Below are 18,074 nucleotides of genomic sequence, written 5' to 3' on the forward strand. Positions count from 1 at the left end.
TGTGTGTGTGTGTGTGTGTGTGTGTGTGTGTGTGTGTGTGTGTGTGTAGTTTGAACCCAGGGTCTCAAACCAGATGCCCTACTACTGAGCTATGTCACCACCCCTTTAAAATGTTGTTATATATGTTATGCCAATGAGAGATTACAAATGCCTACTTGATGTTTTCAGAGAAACATTCTGGTGGACAAAGCAACTACCATTTGCTCTGCTTCCTAGAGGGTCAAGATATAGGGAAATAGAGGTTACAAGAACTAGCTTGAAGAAAGGGTGTTCTGCTTTGCACTTAAACATTTGTTCTAAGATCTTAGCTTTCTAACTGATTGTCAAGGTAACAAGTACACACCACAGGCCAAATAAAAGTTTATGTCATCACAAGAGGACATCAAATTGGTAATTGCTATCATTAATATACATATGCATCTTATGAGCAATCTTTACTTATATTCTACTCCCTTTCTCTTCTATTTCTGTTTGAACAGAAATTTATCATAAAAATTAACAACTGTGGCTGCCTCCAGGAGAAGAAATTACAGATATTAGAGGAAGTTTAATTTGTTCCGCACACTCTTTGATGTTGCTTGAAGTGGTTACCAAATTTCTGCTACATCTCAGTATTTATTAAAGTTTATATTTCCTTTTAAAATACATACTTATATGCATGTAATTTTATTACTAATTCAACAAAACAACTATTCTAAAGTTTTCTCTTTTAAATGAGTTTTTCATATTGCAGTTTCACCAGTTTTCAGAAAGAAAAAAGAATCAAAACAATAACTAAACTTAAGGCAGATTTTCAGACCAGAACTGGACAGAAGTGCAAGTGGTTTTTAAGAGGAAAATTCGGTTAAACCCCTTTGAACTGCTTATATCTAAAAGGCTGTTTTAAAACGGGATCTGAGAACGGTTTCTCAAGAAAGGCAGAGTAGAGAATCTCACAGTTTCAAAAGTAGAAATCAAAATTTGTTTTTATCTAGTCAGGCACACGGGTCCGGGATGGAGTTTATAGAAGAAAAGGGAACACAACTCAGTTCTTAGCTTTCTGGAGCAAGAATCCTCTCTGTCCTGCATGTTTTTTAGGCTTGGTTCAATGAGAAACTCCATGCAGTGAACAGATAATCTCCTTTTAATGAAGCTCAGAAGAAGAACTTCAGGAATCACGGACTTTAACCAACGGCCCACATTCACCCCGCCTGGTCAGGATACTCCTCACCTCACCACGTATTTTCACAGTCAGCTGTCAATGCAACCCTTTGTGTCCCATTCAGAATAAGAGCATATAAGAACCGCTCTCAGAGAAATTGAAATGATGACCGGAAGACGCGCGTGTGACGAAGTGACATTTGGCATGGACCCCAGCGAATGCCTGACCACATCGGGCTACTCTCAACTTTCCCAAGCCTGGCTCTACCCATCCTCTGCGCGGACACCTCCCCGTCTCGCTTCTTGCCATCCATCCAGCGCTCGGGGACCGCTAGCCGTCCCCTCGTGCTCGGGGAGCGGCCGGGACGCGCCCCCTCACCGCAGCCTCCTTCACCCCGCACCGCATCAGCCACCTCCCTCCCGCCACAAAGGCAGCAACGGAGCCGGAGTGACAGGCCTGTGGCCACAGGCGGCGAAATGAAGGAGCCAGGGACGGGACCGGGATGGGGTTTGTTTCCCGCTGGCACAGGCGCCTGCCCGGCCGCACGAGTCACTCCAGTCCCGCGCCTCCTCTCAGTTCCTCCAGAAGAAAGTCCGCGGCCCTGCGCAGGGAAGGTGTCCAGCCCACCAGAGGACAGGCCCTGCCCGCCACTGAGTCCCCTCGCCTACCGATCCCCGCGAGTCTCCGTAGCAGCTCACCTGGCCCCGGAGGGAGCAAGGGTAGAGGGCCAGGGTGGTCTCCACAGCCTCGGGCGGCTCCGTGCTGCACTCTGCTCCGAGGGGCTAGCGCCGCCGGTGGCTGGCGTCTCTGCGGCAGGGCGCGGGCTGCGCGCTCAGTTCCCGGGGGCGGAGCGAGGCGCCACCGCGGCCGGAGGCGGATTCCTCAGGTGCTGCCCCTCCTGCTCGCCCCCCTCCTCTCTTTCCCCTCCCGGCCTGAGTGCCCTGGTGGCCTTTTGGGCTTCCTCGCCTTCAACCCCTAGAGTGTCGGGGAGCACACGACGCCAAACACACGCCCACGTGCTGCGGAGACCTACATGCAGCCTTCACGCTTGGGTTTGAGAACTCTAGCGCGCAGATGATGTGTCGCCACTCCGGGATAGGGAAGTGGCAGTGTGCTGGGGGTCTTCTGGGAAGAAGGATTGCCCCCTAGTGCTGCTGAAGAGCGTGGTCAAGAAGCACAATTATTTTCTCTCAGGATCCTACTTTATTCAGAGTGCTCTGAAGTCACTGTGTGACTTCTTTGTCATCTAGTGACAAAGTTCCATTGCCTGGGCAATAGTCAGTCAAAAGCCTCTTGGCCTTTTGCATGAGATGGGGTTGTAGGGCGCAGATAAAACCAAACCCACCCCGGAGCTCCAAGCCGGAGCAGATTTCTGCACCTCTCCGATGGAGCTCCAAGACACTGGTCCTACTCTCCAGTCGTGGATCCCAGGACCCCAGGCTCCTACAGAGCCTCCCATAGACCACTGGGAAACTTCCCCCAGAGCAGCCACTTCCAGCTGGCCCTGGTCCTTATTGGTTGCTACAGGGATAAAAGTTCTGGAGGGATGCTGTGGCTGGATAGGGACAAATGTGCTCCAATTTTCACAATTGATGGCCTCTGGTATTCAAAAAAACCAGCTGCAGCTGGTTTTCTTGAACTGAAACTGCTGCCAGAGACATCTTTGACCACAGCTTCCAGCTGAAGCAGCTTCATGCTGGATGCAAAGCACAGGAAAGTAACTACAACATAGAATATACAGAGAGTTAGCAGTTTAATTTAATCATATTAAACAAGAAAACTCAATTTGTAACCACCTGAGAACTAACTGAGTATAGGTGTAGAAAGGGAAGTTAAGCAGTAACCTAAGGTCCAGGCTCATCTCATGTAAAAGTTCACACAAAGTTAAACAGAGAAAACCACTTTCAGTGACATACGTCTGATTCCAGCACTCAGGAGGCCGAGGCAAGATTGTGAGTTTCAGGCCAGCCTGGGCTATGTAGTGAGCTTGAGACTACCCTGTCTGCATAGCAAGTTACCTGTCTCAAAAACAAAAAGAAACAGGAAAATAAAAATAGCTAAGGCAGATGAGAAACTTTGGAAAAACACTGTCCATTTGAGCCTTTACAAGGCCTTTGGAATTGAGGAACACCATCCATCAACAATCTCAAAAGTACAATCACAGTACAGATTCCACTCAATTTAGTTCAAGGACTATTTGTTAGTGCTAAGCACCCTAGACTATGCAGATATCATAATAAGTATGGCAGAAGGACCTTGGTCTAACACAGGCTTTGGTATTCTTCAGTAGTTCAACAAATATTATTGAACTACTACTGAAAGCTGGCTTAATGCACTGATAGCACTAGGCTTCATCATGAAACAAAATGAGTCTTTGACAAGGTTAAAAGTTAGTGATAAAAGTGATAATATTAGGTCAAGTTAATTGACTCCGTCAGCATCCTGGGAATGGCTGATTGAGATGAAGCATTAGCTCCTAGAATAGAAAGACAGAATAGTAGTGGGGTGGGGTGGGCTAGAGAATTGGCTCAGCGGTTAAGAGAACTTGTTACTCTTTTGGAAGACACAGATTCAATCCCCAGCATCCACATGGTTGTACACAACCATCTGTAACTCCAGTTATGGGATATCTGCCCTCTCCTGTCTTTTGGGCACCAGACATACATATGTGGCACAGGCATATGTGCAGACAAACACATAAAATAAATAAGCCTTGAGAAAGAAATGAAAACTGTGAGCTTTGACTAGAGTATTTGCCCAGCATGTACATGTACAAGGCCCTGGGTTTCACACACCTAGCTCCAAAAACAGAGAATGCAGGGGCAATCTTTACATATTGAAAAGTAAATTTAAAAGGAAAAGAAAGAATTATACTGTAAACTATAAAACACTATTAAACTATTAAAAGAGAGAAAAATAAATGGAAAGACACCCTATGTTGCTAGATGTGAAGATTTACCATTGCTACAATAACAAGACTTTCCTACTTAGTCTACAGAGTCAATGTATCTCTATCAAAACCTCAGTTGCTTTCATAGAAACTGAAAAGTTGGTTCTATAATTCATAAGGAACATAGGGGACCCAGAAGAGTCAAAACAACCTTAGAAAAAGAACAAAGAGGATTATAGTGGTTTTAAATTTCATTACAAAGCAACAGGAAATAAAGGCCATCGTTGTGGCAAAAGGAGAGATATAGATCAACAGAACAGAATTAATCATCTAGAAACAAACCCACGCATGTGTGGTCAATTAGTTCTCAACAATGGTGTTGAAATAACGTGATGAAGAAACAATAGTCTCCTTAGCAAATGGTCCTGGATCAACTGGACACTCATACGCAGAAGGGTAAAGTTGGGCATCGCCCTTATAGTAGGTACAAAACTTAGTGCAAAGTGGATCACAGTCTTAAACGTGAGGGCTGGACTATAAAAATCTTTCTATAGAATCTTAACATATCACAAGAAGCATGAACACAAATGCTCATAATAGCAAGGCCCACCAGCAAATGAATGAGTAAACATAATGAGACATATCCACATATTATTTGGTAATAAAAAAGCAAAGTACAAATCTATGTACCAATATGAGTAAATGTAATCAGAAAGTTATCTAAGGCCATGTATCTCATGATTCTACTTATATGAAGTGTCTGGAGTAGAGTGCTTCTAGAGATAGGCGGTAGATTGTTATTGCCTGAGGCTAGAAGGTTTCAGAATAAATGTGGAGTAATTGCAGATGGGTGAGTGCAGGCCTCTTTTTTTGGATAGTGAAAATGCTCTAAAATAGACTTGGTATAATGTATCATTCCTTAAATACAATAGAAACCACTGCAGTAGTACTTTAAAGGGGAAATTGTATTGTATGCCAGTTACAAGAAAGGAAAAATGGAATTAAGAAGAAACAATGTTGGCTCAAACAGTAGAGAAGTATTTTCTGAGATAGATATAAATTTATATATTCAGTATGATAAAGCTGGATTGCTTAAAAATGAATTACACTTAAACAAATCCTTGTGAATTTTCTGCTTTTGAAGCTAAAAAACAAAGTCATATGAGCTTTGCCTTGCCTTGCCCCACCCCCAGAAAAAACTTACATGTAAAGAAAATATAACCAGGTCCTCAGCATCTCAGCTGCAGCATCACATGGAGAGATATTTAGGACTTATTGGAAGGAAAAGGTGCAGTAACTCAAATTTCAAACCTGAAGCATGGCTGCCGCCCTAGCCACCCAGGGCGTTGCTCCCGTTAGGCAGCATTCTTCCAGTAGAGGAACACTGTAACTTCCTTGCCTCTGTTCTGGAGCTTGGATCAGATTTCTAGGATTTAAAACTGTCCCCTCAAAAATCAAGTAGAAACAATCACCATTGCCACAGGGTTGAGGGGGGAGCTTTTCCAAGGTGTGGTTATGAAAGCTCCATGTTCATGAAGGAGCATGGGTAGCACTCAAGTGGGAGCTTGAAAAGCACAGCATCATGGGATGAATCCATAATCCTAGAACACAGGAGCTAGGAGCAGAAAGATCCTAAGTTCTGACCATCTTAGGTTACATAGTAAGACACCATATTCAAAAATAAACAAACAAACTTGTTTTAAAGACCAAACACAAGTCAAGTATCATGGTACAAGCCTTGTAATCCTAACACTGGGGAGGCTAAGGCAGAAAGATAAAGAGTTTGATGCCAGCCTGACTTGTCCATAGTGAGATTCATAAAACCAAAGTCTCAATCAGAGGAGGAACACATGCACAAAAACAGTCAAGTAAACTGCATAATCATTAGTAGTTTTTAATAACTTTCTAGTTTGTTTGTTTGAGACATAATTTCTCTGAGTAACCCTGGCTGTCGTAAACTTGCTCTGTAAACCAGGCTAGCCTCGAACTCAGAAATCTGCCTGCCTCTGCCTCCTAAGTACTGGGAATAAAAATGTGTGCCACCATGCCTCAGCTGATACCATTTAACATAAATGCTGAAAGTGTTAGAATATACAAAAAATATAAAAATCACAGTGTATTTGAAAGGAAAAAATATTGATAGTATCAGTCCCTAGGATGAAGAATTAACCCTATTCCCTGACCTGAATGTTATTCCCTGACTCCTCAGAGCTCCTGAGCAAAGGGCAAAACTGACCCCTGAAAGTTGGAAAGTTGTCTTTTGACTTCTCTGCACATGATCCATAGTCCGAGTGCCATGTAGCAGATACACACACACACACACACACACACAAATAAATAAATAAATAAATAAATAAATAAAATTAAAGGTTGAAAATAAAATTCAAGGGAATACAGACAAAAAGAAGCACAGAAGTCATTTTAAATCAGCTGCTGTCAATCCCAATGTTTACTTGTTGACCCAGTCACTAAGAATGCTGGGGCAGAAGAACACTCAGCCCAGAAGTTAGACACCTTGCTGGGTAACACAGGCAGAACTCTTCTTTCAGTTCTTTTTAAAATCAAAATGAAATGATGATTAACGGATAAGCACTAGGGTGAGGGTGGGATATGGCTCAATGGGAAAGCACCTTCCTAGTGTTTCCAAAGTCCTGGGTTAAAGTCCAGGGTTCAATGCCCAGCACTGCAAAAACCAAGCTTTAAGCATTAGGCAGTCACTGGACAACGACAGGGGGACTGGAGCCATTACAAGGTCCCCTTCAAGTACTAGAGGTCAGGCCTCTATCCCTGCCTTCGAAAGATTAGAATTGCCACAGCCCTTCTGTACTTAGAGAAGGGAGGAGATGTCAGGGGCAGCCCTGCTTACACACTGAAGGCCTAAAATCAGCCATAGGCCTAAAATCAGCAATAGGCCTGTCATACATGTATACTAACACCAAGTCTTGGGTCTCATTGGAAAAACACTGAAACAGATGGCTATAAGCTAATGTCAACAGGCAGCTTTTGTGGAAATTTACAAGCCTGAGTAGTCATAGACCTTGTAAATAGGTAGCCTTGGCAGACAATACCAACTTAGATAAGGACAAGCGAGTCATAGGCTGAGTCATAGCGACTTGTCCCCTGAACCTTCACCCAGCTGATACCCGGTTCTGAAAGATATCTGTATTCCCCCTGAAAACCCACACTCCAGTGTCATTCCCTTCCCCACATTCTGCCTTTCTGTGTTTATAACTCCTGTGTGAATGAATTACTATTTGAGAAAAAATAAATTATTTAAATAAAAAAAAAGCATTAGGCAGAACGAGACTAATTTACACGGATAAAAGATACGATAGGAATAGCAGATAATTCTTGAATTCCAGGCACTGAGTGCTGACATTCATGCTCTCAAATAGTCATTAGGACACTATAGTAATGGCTGGGATTGACACTATCATTCTGTAGATATGAAAATAGATGTTAGATACAGATTAAATAGTGTTCTCAGTCACACCAGTGATGGAACAGAACTCAGTGCCTGATCTGTTTATTCCAAAGAGCAGACACATAGAACCAACAGTATTTAAGGGACAGTTTAGTTGTAAAGTTTTAATCCACTTCTTTAAGAGTTTCACAGATGGCATAGACCAGAGAATAGGTATAAAAAAGATCATTGGAGTAATACAACTGACATAGTTTCCTATTAATGTACCAAAGTACTTGAGTTAATTTATAAATAAGAAGGGCCTTCATACTCCAGAGCTTGCCCAGTCTCCATCAGTCAGACCAATGATGGCCAAGCTGTGGCCAAGCTGTATGTCTCAACATGAAGCACATGACTGTACAAGCTACCTACCTCATAGTGGTTATGAAAGAAAGGGACAGGAGGAACCAGAGTCCCTTGCAACTACTTCAATGACCATTCATCTGCACTTCTTGAAGTTTCTCAATAATGCCAAGCTAGAGATCAAACCTTTTTTAAAAGATTTGTTCTAATGTATTTTATGTACACTGTAGCTGTCTTCAGATACACCAGAAGAGGGCATCAGATCCCATTATGGATGGTTGTGAGCCACCATGTGGTTGCTAGGAATTGAATTCAGGGCCTCTGGAAGAGCAGTCAGTGCTCTTAACCGCTGAGCCATCTCTCCAGCCCTAGAGATCAAACTTTTAAACTGGGTTTGTAGGGGCATTCAGAAAAATACAAAACAAAACTACACGTATATATTTACAGAAACTTTGGACTCTTATGCACTCTTTTCTAAAATTAAAGAATATTTTTAAGTACTGACATAAAAAACAGGCCTAACATACAGGTTTTGTTTTGTTTGTTTGTTTGTTTGTTTTTAAAATGGAGTTTTGTGTATCCCAGGCTGGCTTGAACCTCGTATGTAGACAAGAATTATCTTGAATTTGAGGTCCTTCTGCCTCTACGTCTTATGTGCTAGGAAACCATCAGGCTTGGATTTTATGCAGGGTTAGGGATCAAACTCAGTTTCCTTAGGTAAGCACTATACTAACTGAGCTACTCTAAAGCCATAGTAAAGTAATAATGCAACTAATTAATTTTAAAATGAGAAACTATCTTGATGATTGAAATATCTTTCTAAATAAAACCATATCTAATTTTAATTACAGTATGGCTAGAAATTTTAAAGAAGTAACACAACCATCAAAAATCTGAGGTGTAGGACACTATATTTTGCAATGACTTCTGAGATAAAAAAAAAAAAACACAATAAAAAAAAAACAGATTAAACAGGCTACACAGAAACTGAAGCCAGTGGTGTTCAAAAGCACAATCAATAGAGAGAAAGGCACCTGTGATGGTTGATATTAATTATCAACCTGATAGGATACAAAGTCACCAGGGGATAGCCTCTGGGCATGCCTGTGGAGGACTATCTTTATTAGGCCCACCCAGAAAGAAGACACTGTGGGTGGTACCATTCCTTGGGCTGACAACCAGGACTGTATAAAAGAGAGAGAGAGCTAAGCATAACAGGCATTGCTGTATCTCAACTACGGATACAATGCAAGCTCCTGCTGCTGTGGCGTTCCCTCTATGATGGATTAAAGCCTCAAACTGTGAGCCAAAAGAAACTCTCTGTCAGAAGTTTCTATTATTTGAGGATCTTTTAACCCAGCAACAGTAACAAAGGCAACTGAAATGAGAGGACGTATTAGCAGATCATGTATCTAACATCTATTTCCCTTGCATGTTCTGTGATGCACAACACACTCTGCAGGAATACTCCCTGCATTTACTTAGATCCACAAGCTGGAAAGGAGCCTGGATACATTTTCATGTGTTTGGCATAGTCAGCTAACGTATGAGGAGGTTCCTAGTGATGTTTGTGTGTGATGGGTGGAGATGGGGATTTCTAGTACTGATTTATACCCTAACTCTTGGATTGTTTCTTCGGTTTGAGGGCAGGACCTCATTATGTGTCTCACTAAGTTGGCCTGCGGCTCAGTCTGTATCACAGGCTGCCTTGGAACCTGCAATCCTCCCCTGATGCCTGAGGGATAAGATTAAAAGTATGTACTACTCTGCCAGCTTTTCTAGTTAAATTTATTTTATTTTGTTTTATTTGTTTGAAACAGATTGGCCTTAAATTCACTATCAAGTCAAGAATGACCTTGAACTGCTCCTCTTGCCTCTTCAGGATGCTAGAATTACAAGTGTGGGTCAACACATTTAACTTTATAAGGGGTTAGGCACCAAAACCAGGGATTAACACACAGTAGACAAGCATCTGTACTACATTCCCAACCCTCTAAGAAACTTTCAACACCTACTTTCATTTGACCTCCAGCTTTAACAGTATTGGCATGTGTTTCATAATTTATAGATAGTGAATGTGATGGCTGGTTATGTGTCAACTTGGATAAGCTAGAGGACCCAACTATTTATATAAGCACTGGATGTTTTTCAAATGTAGCTATGATCTATAATCAGTTTACTTTAAGTAGAAGAAGTTATCCTATATGATGTGATGGAATGTATGTAACCCATAGTTGAAAGACCTTATCCAAGAAATTCTTTCTCTAGGCAGCAACATGAACTTTGGCTTGCATTTCTAGCTTGCTAACTTATCCCTTAGCTTTCTGACATGTTAGTCCTTACACAGCCTGTTCTCTAAAACAAATGCTTCAACTCGTGTATGTGTGTGTTTGTGTGTGTGTGTGTGGTTTTGTGTGTGTGTGTGTGTGTGTGTGCATATGCCCATGTGCACTTGTGTATGTGTCCATGCACATGCAAGTGTGTATGTGTGTATATAACCTGCATGGTACACATAAAGGCCAGAAGATGTCATCAGATCCCCTAGAGCTGGAGCCACAGGCAGCTATGAGCCACCTGAGGACAAGGTGCTGGAGATCAAGTCCCAGGTTTTTCAAGAGCAGTAGGTGTGCTTAAGTAATCGCTCCAGCATGCTCACCCAGCTTTCCACAAAGCTTAAAAAGTTTCATTTCAGCCAGGCATAATAGCACTCAGCCAGGACTAAGCAGAGAAACCCTGTCTCAAAAAAATAAAACAAGTTTTCATTTCACATTTAGTTCCTCCTTCTCTTCCTCCTCCTCTTCCTCCTTTTCTTCCTCCTCCTCCTCTTCCTTCTCCTACTCCTTTTCTTTTTCCTTTTTTCTTCCTTCCTTTCTTCTCTCTTCTTCCCTTCTCCTCCTCCTGCCTCTCCTCCTCCTTCTCCCCCTCCTATACCTCCTCCTCCTCCTTTCTTATTTTTTTATTTTTTTAAATTTTTTTATTTTTTTGGTTTTTTCGAGACAGGGTTTCTCTGTGTAGTCCTGGCTGTCCTGGAACTCACTCTGTAGACCAGGCTAACCTCGAACTCTAGAACTCAGAGATCCGCCTGCCTCTGCCTCCCAAGCTCTGGGATTAAAGGCATGCACCACCCCACCCGGCATCTCTTCCTCCTTTCTTCTCTGTGTATCCCTGGCTGTCCTGAAACTCAATCTTTAGACCAGGCTGCACCTCAGACTCAGAGATCCTCCTGCCTCTGCTTCCGTAGTGCTGGGATTAAAGGTGTGAGACACTATGCCTGGCTATTCTTATGCCAACTGAATTTATTTATTTATTTATTTATTTATTTATTTATTTTCTCTCTCTCTCTCTCTCTCTCTCTCTCTCTCTCTCTCTTTCTCTCTCTTTCTCTCTTTCTTTTTTGAAACAGGATCTCACTATGTGACCCATGCTGGCTTGCAACTTGTGGTCCTTCCACCTCTTACATAGTGGAAATGAGGCCTGTTAATACAGGCCTCAGTCTCCTTCGACTCTCAGACTCTGTCTCATGTCTCAGTTAAGGACTGCAAACTCCCTCTATTCCACCACCTGGCCTCCCTGGATTCCTTCAAACCTACTCTTGTCTCAGAGACTTATGCTTCCAATTGACTCTACCTGGAATGTGCTCACTCAGAATGTGGTATGTTTTACTTTCTCTTCAACCTTCCACCCACGCAGCATATCCTGAAGAAATCATTCTTAGGCCTTGATCAATTACATGATATAAAATGGCTTACAGCACTTTACTCCTTTGAATCATTTTGTTTTGCTTTAGGATATTCTCACTACCTGTTTGTTTATTAGAAGTTTATTTGTATATTGTCAGTCTTCTCCATTAGAATATATGCCACAGGAGGTAAGAATTTTTTGTGTTATAACTCTTTTGTTTGTGTTATAACTTTAGCATCTAACTGTAACTGCCATAAGGTTGAGGCAAAAATGGCTGGGTGGACGGATGGGTGGGTGAGTGGTTGGATGAGTGGATGGGTGGGTGGATGGGTGGGTGGTTGGATGGGTGGATGGGTGGGTGGTTGGATGGGTGGATGGGTGGATGGGTGGGTGGATGTGTGGATGTGTGGATGGGTGGGTGGATGGGTATGTGGGTGCCCATATGATATGCAGAACCTGAGAGAAAGTCAGTACTTTCTTCACAAAAGTTGTATATTAAGTATTTAATCCTTCTGATCCAATAATGCTGCTATTTATAGTATCTATCACTGTAATTTCCCTGCATTAAAACCCTAACACACTATGGAGATGACAAGCAATTTCTATGTGGACATATTTTAAATACTATACCTCTATCATCAATAAAAATCACATACACACACACTTACACATACACACACACACACACACACACACACACACGGCAGGGGGAATACATCTTAAAAGAAAATCAAAGGGCTTGGGCTTATGCTTTCTCAGCAGATGCAAAGGCCCAGGTTTGATTTGATGAAGAAAACTAAGAAAAGCAAACGCCTTAAGAGAATTTTAAGTATGTAATAGAGCATTAGTAGTCCTTTGTAGGGATGGATGTTCACAGTAAAATGTTTTCAAATTCTCTGTATGTTTAGAAAGTTTTCTAATGAGACTAGAAAAGAGAAATTTACTATGTAACTTTATTTTTAAAGTGTTTTTTTCCAAGTGTGGTGGTACATATCTCAGCACTCAGGAGGCAGAGGCAGGTGGATCTCTGTGAGCTTGAAGCCAGCCTGGTCTACACAGTGAGTTTCAGGAAACCAGGGTTCCACAGAGAAACTCTGTCTCAAAACCAAAACAATAAAAAAGAAACTTTTAGGTTGAAACTACAGAACAATTAACAAAATAATATATTATAAAAACATTTAAAATATTTATAAATAATTATTATGAATGTGTAAAAACTGATTCTGCTTTCCCTTCCAAAGAATGCTAAAGGGAGTTTACTAATATGTTAAGAGCAGACATTTTGAGACGGTATTATATGGGTAATTTTTTTCCATTTTTGTATATTTTAGTATTTTGTGATTTTGTTGTTGTTGTTGTTTTTTCGAGACAGGGTTTCTCTGTGTAGCCCTAGCTGTCCTGGAACTCACTCTGTAGACCAGGCTGGCCTCGAACTCAGAAATCCACCTGCCTCTGCCTCCCAAGTGCTGGGATTAAAGGCATGTGCCACCACTGCCCGGCTGTGACTTTTTTTAAAATAAATGTGTTATAAAGTTCCAATGGGGGGAAAACCCAACGTTTTGTTTTGTTTTGTTTTGTTTTGTCTTAAGACAAGGTTTCTCTGTATAGCCCTGGCTTCCTGGAACTCACTCTACAAACTAAGCTGGCTTCAAACTCAGAAATCTGCCTGCCTCTGCCCCCCAAGTGCTGGGAGCCACCATACTCGGCTAAATAAATAAATAAATAAATAATATTTTAAAAACTCTTTAAAATAAAATTGTACAGTAAATTTTACTTTACAATTCAGTGGGGGAAATAGCAGGATATATAAGAGAGAATGAGAGCCAGGGGCCAGGGCAAGCAGAGAAGGTAAGAGAGTGTCTGCCAAGACTGCACTCTTACTGTGATAATTATAACCTGGGCTACTTACAGAACCGCCTCTTCTACTGAAAGTCAGAGAGATGCCTATTTGAAGGGTATGATAGCAGAAGCCTGTAATTCTAGTGCTTGGGAGTCTGAGACAAAGAATTTCAAGTCCAAGGCCAGCCTAAGCTACAAAGCTAGCTTCCTTCCTTTCTTCCTTCCTTCCTTCCTTCCTTCCTTCCTTCCTTCCTTCCTGCCTGCCTGCCTTCCTTCCTTCCTGCCTTCCTTCCTTCCCTCCTCCCTCTCTTCCTTTCTCTCTAAAGACCTATTTCTAGTAGAACTACCCCTCAGGACTTGTTGCTTAGGGCTAAGCTCTACCCATGGATTCCTCGACAGCAACTGTCCACAATTCCGCCACTTCGTGTGCCGGTGGAGGCCCTCCTAGTCATATGCAGTTAATAATCTGGGAAATATCTCAAGCCTTTAAAAAATAAGTATATACAGAAAAAAAAAAGAAAAAAAGAAAAAAAAGTATATCTTGAACTCAGTCTGCCTACTGTTAAATAACTTCTCTCCCTCAGCATGCCAGAGTGGATTAGGCTTCCATAAGGTCAAGGACAGGACCAGCCAGCAGGGATCATAGAGAACCCCAGAACCCACTTCAGCACAAAGTTAAGCTCTTTCTAATGTAAAAGCCAGTTTTTTTGCAGGCTCTCAAAGAAATAAACAAATGTGACTTTGCATTTTCTCAGCAGAGAGAACACAGTTCTTTCCCCCACCCCACTTCAACTGTTATCAGGTGGTAGAATCAAAAATAATGCTCCAAGCCATTTTTAATTAAAGGGTTACTTTTTCTGGCTATAATTATTGTTTCAAGCAAGCCTTTCCACCACATATCAAACAGTCTATTTAGTGGGCAAATGTTGAAAATTGTCTCTGAGGAAATTAACTGTAAATTGACTTGGGTTGCTAGAGATTGGGGGTGGGTAAGAATATGTCTTTCTAAGTGTGAACTCATATTATGAGTTCTTACTAAAATTAGTTTAAAAATGCTTATTATCAAATCTACAAGGATACATTTAGCTTACAAATGCAGAGAAGGCTATTCTATTTCCCTAATTGGGTTTTCAGAACACCCCTGTGCCATGATTTGGCAAAGGCTCTTCTATGGGCATGTATTTGGAAGACTGTATGTGTTTCGCTCTCATCTGGAAAACTCACAGTTCACGCAATCATATTAAAAGATCCACAAAACTATGCTTGGAACTAAATATAAATTGGCTTAATCCAAAGTCTTTGAAGCACACACGGCTGTGGAGTGCCTTCTGTGTCTAACATATGTTAGCATCTTGCAGAGTCTTCTGGGAATAACTGATTTTGCACAATGCCCTCATTTTTTTTTTTTTAACAGAAAGAGTGGACCAAGCATAAGATTGACTTGCTTAAGGAAACAGTCCTTTGTCTACTTAGAAAAAAATCACAAGCAGGAGAGCTACACAGAGTTTTTATTTTAAATCTGTTAAAATTTCTAAAAAGAAATCTTCCTTTTTGAAACTTTGCTTTGAAGGATAAGTGAGCATACACAAAAGCCATTTAAAGTTGTCTTGATCTTTATAGCTCAATTTTTCGTGAAAAACACTAACTCTAATCTTGGTTGGCTCTTAATTAGGATTGGGTAAGCCAAATAGCTCAGTTCCTGATGTAACTAAACTGTTTAGGGATGATACTCAACCTGTGCCTGACCTTTTAATGAAAGGCTAATGAGAATATCACCACAATAGCCCTTTTGATATGCAATAGAGTTCCCACTCCCTGTCAAACCTTCTTTGCCACCCCCACTCACTACAATTTGGTCATTTTCTAATCAACAAATATTCTGAGTCTATTTTCTGTTCTTATGTACCTACACACACACACACACACACACATATATATACCTTACCTTTCTACATAGACTGTAAGAGTCACCTTAGACACATAGTAGAATCTCAAGAAATATTTTTGAATGGCAAACAGATAACCAATTTAGTGGAAAGGGAAAAGTGGTCTGTGGAAGACCTGGCTCATTTACCTTTCCTTCAGAATTCTCTTCCATTTGCATCACTGTGCATGGCTAGCAATCCTTCTTGGTAGTTTTTTCTGGGTATCTGCAGAAAGTGAACTGCTGCTCTTGCTTGAGGGACATTGCCTGGTCCTGCCAACACTCTCGTGACTCAGTGGCCTGCTCATCTACAGGGAGCTGTCATGGCCCCAGTCAGTCTGGAGAGCAAATGGGCCTTAACAATAAAACAGAAGTGTGATGCTATCAGCCTGTGTCTTAAGTATATTTCCCCCAAAGCACATGTGCTCTCACAGAGAAGGTAGTCCCAGGGTACCACCTCAGTTCTAAGGACCATTTGAGCTTTTTAAAACAGACCATACAGACACTGAACGGGAGAAAATGAGACTCCTTACCCTTCCTTGTTTCTGGAGATTCAGGATGACTTTGGTCAGGGGACAAACTACTCAAAAGTTTAAACAAACTCAGGCCCCACAGAGTGATAGCCATGGCATCCAGGAGTTACTATTGTTGTTGCCTGTGTTTATGTGATAGACAAGAGCTGGTATTGCCAGATAATTAATTCTTTTGGCAACAATTCTATGAGCATTAATCGTTCAGTCAACATTTTCTCAGCATTGCTTTGGCACCACAGAATGAAACAAGTCATATAAAGGTGGTGATCTTTCCCTCCAGGCATGTACAATCTATTAAGATGAGATAAGAGTGATTTTAACACAATTGTAAACAATACAATGTGATGTATGTTCCAGTGCTGACTTGGGAGCCTGGGACATTATAACTACACTAGGAACTCAGCAAAGAGGGAGAGGCCACCAGCAGTCCCTGAAAATAGAAAAGAATTAAGGGAGAAAATGTGACAGGAGTTGAACAGTAAAGACAGAACAAGATTTGGGACAAAAGGCTGTCCACCCTGGGCTCAAACTTGCTATACAGCTGAGAGCAGCCTTGAAACCCAGATACTCTTGCCACCAGATCATTTTGTTAATTCCTAATCCTCTAGTTCTTAAGCACAAGACAGAATGTATATCTGTAAACACATGCTTAGAACTTTCCTGTAATTTTTGACTTGTAAAGCTGAAGCCAGAGTATTATGAGTTCAAAGTGAGCTTAAGCGACATACTGAGACTCTTAACTCCCAATCACTCAGCTACTGTTTGTTTGGTTCATAATTCTGGTCAATTTTCCATCATCTACTATATAAATTATACATGTATTGAAGGTAATAAATTTGTCTGAATAGCTTTAGGGTTGTTAGTGACATTGATATAATTTATTAATAAAAATCAAAATGTTTATTATATGTTAGATGCTGGGGATAAATGATCAATTTCCTTCCTTTTCAACTTTAAATGTGATTATGAAGACATAAAAATGACTATATTTATAGTGTGTTTCATCAACAAAAACCAAATATCTTTAGGAAAATCATATAACAGGAAAGGCTGCTTCCAATGGAAGGCAGTGACAGATTTCTTAAGGAAGCCATAAGCCATGTCCAAATCTAAGTATGTAACAGAGGCAGAGGGGGAAGGAATGGGGTGTTCTCAGAGCAGAAAGGCAGCTCATGTCCTCAAAGAGGAAAGGGAGATAAGACTGAAATGGGTTGTGCTTATTTATTTATCTACATCATCGGTCTGTTACAAATTACAATGAGCTGAGTCAGACACATGATGTGTGCCTTAGAGGACCAGTTACTTGGTTCAAAAAGGTGACATAGGGAAATTTCTGGTCCCCAGGGTTTGAGACCAGCCTGAACAACATAAGATCTTGTCTCAAACAAACAACATCAATATTTAGCAATAATGATAGTTAAATTTTATCCTTCCATTACAAGGTAAAAGGGAATTCAATTTCTCTTATGAGGAAAACAACTTGAGATGACAAACTTAAAATTAAAATGAGTTGTTGTTTCCTTCTTCAGTTGTTCACACAGTAGATGCCCACAAGATACAAATACAACTTTGTGTGCAGGTGACCTAGCTGTCTCTAGGAACAGGACATGAGCTACCCTCCCTGCTGAGGCAGGGCAGTGAGGTAGTGAAGTGCAAGGGGCTCCAGAACCACATTTGCTTTGGTTTTTCAAATTCCATTGCAAATTCTTGCTGGAGCCTGTTGGCTCTAACTGACTGTTAAAAGAAAGGCCAGGAGACAAACTGTTAATTTCGGTTTATTTTTAAACATTAACAAACCGCAGAACATTCTGATCTGGTTGCAAAAGTTTGATGTGATCACACTTTATAACATTTTTTTAATGATGGAATCTTTCTACATAGTCAAGGCTATCCTCAACTCTACCATCTGTCCTAGCCTCGGGAACACTGGGATTAAAGGTGTGTGTCACTATACATGAATATAGTACATTTTATTGCATTAGTTCCTATATAGTTGACTCTAAATATGAAATTCTGCTTTACTTTGCATTATCTCATCATTGTTGTGAGCCAAATTATTTTAAACTAACTAAGAAATAATATTATGCCAAAATCTATTATGTTTCACAACAGCAATGATGAGTCACTCCATATCTCCTGAGTTTAGTTTATCTGTCATTCACAACATTGTCAGATTCACACACACACACACACACACACCTTGTTTTTTTCCATGTGGCCCTGGTTGTCCTAGAATTCACTCTGTAAACCAAGCTGGCCTCAAACTCAATCTGCCTGCCTCTGCTTCCTGAGTGCTGGAA

The 18,074-nt window shown here is 41.1% G+C and overlaps 1 protein-coding gene across 1 annotated transcript in view; it reads right to left on the reverse strand.

The window, feature by feature from the left end:
* Window positions 1-1,950, reverse strand: part of Greb1l (GREB1 like retinoic acid receptor coactivator) — a 247,506-nt gene extending 245,556 nt beyond the window's left edge. Inside the window, exon 1 of the mRNA XM_028759515.1 lies at window positions 1,840-1,950. The gene's annotated coding sequence lies outside the window, so the exon portion shown is untranslated. The remainder of the gene's footprint in view (window positions 1-1,839) is intronic.
* Window positions 1,951-18,074: the final 16,124 nt, after the last annotated feature.

Source organism: Grammomys surdaster, unplaced genomic scaffold (genome assembly GCF_004785775.1).
Source record: "Grammomys surdaster isolate TR1022 unplaced genomic scaffold, NIH_TR_1.0 126298, whole genome shotgun sequence".
Classification (NCBI taxonomy): domain Eukaryota; kingdom Metazoa; phylum Chordata; class Mammalia; order Rodentia; family Muridae; genus Grammomys; species Grammomys surdaster.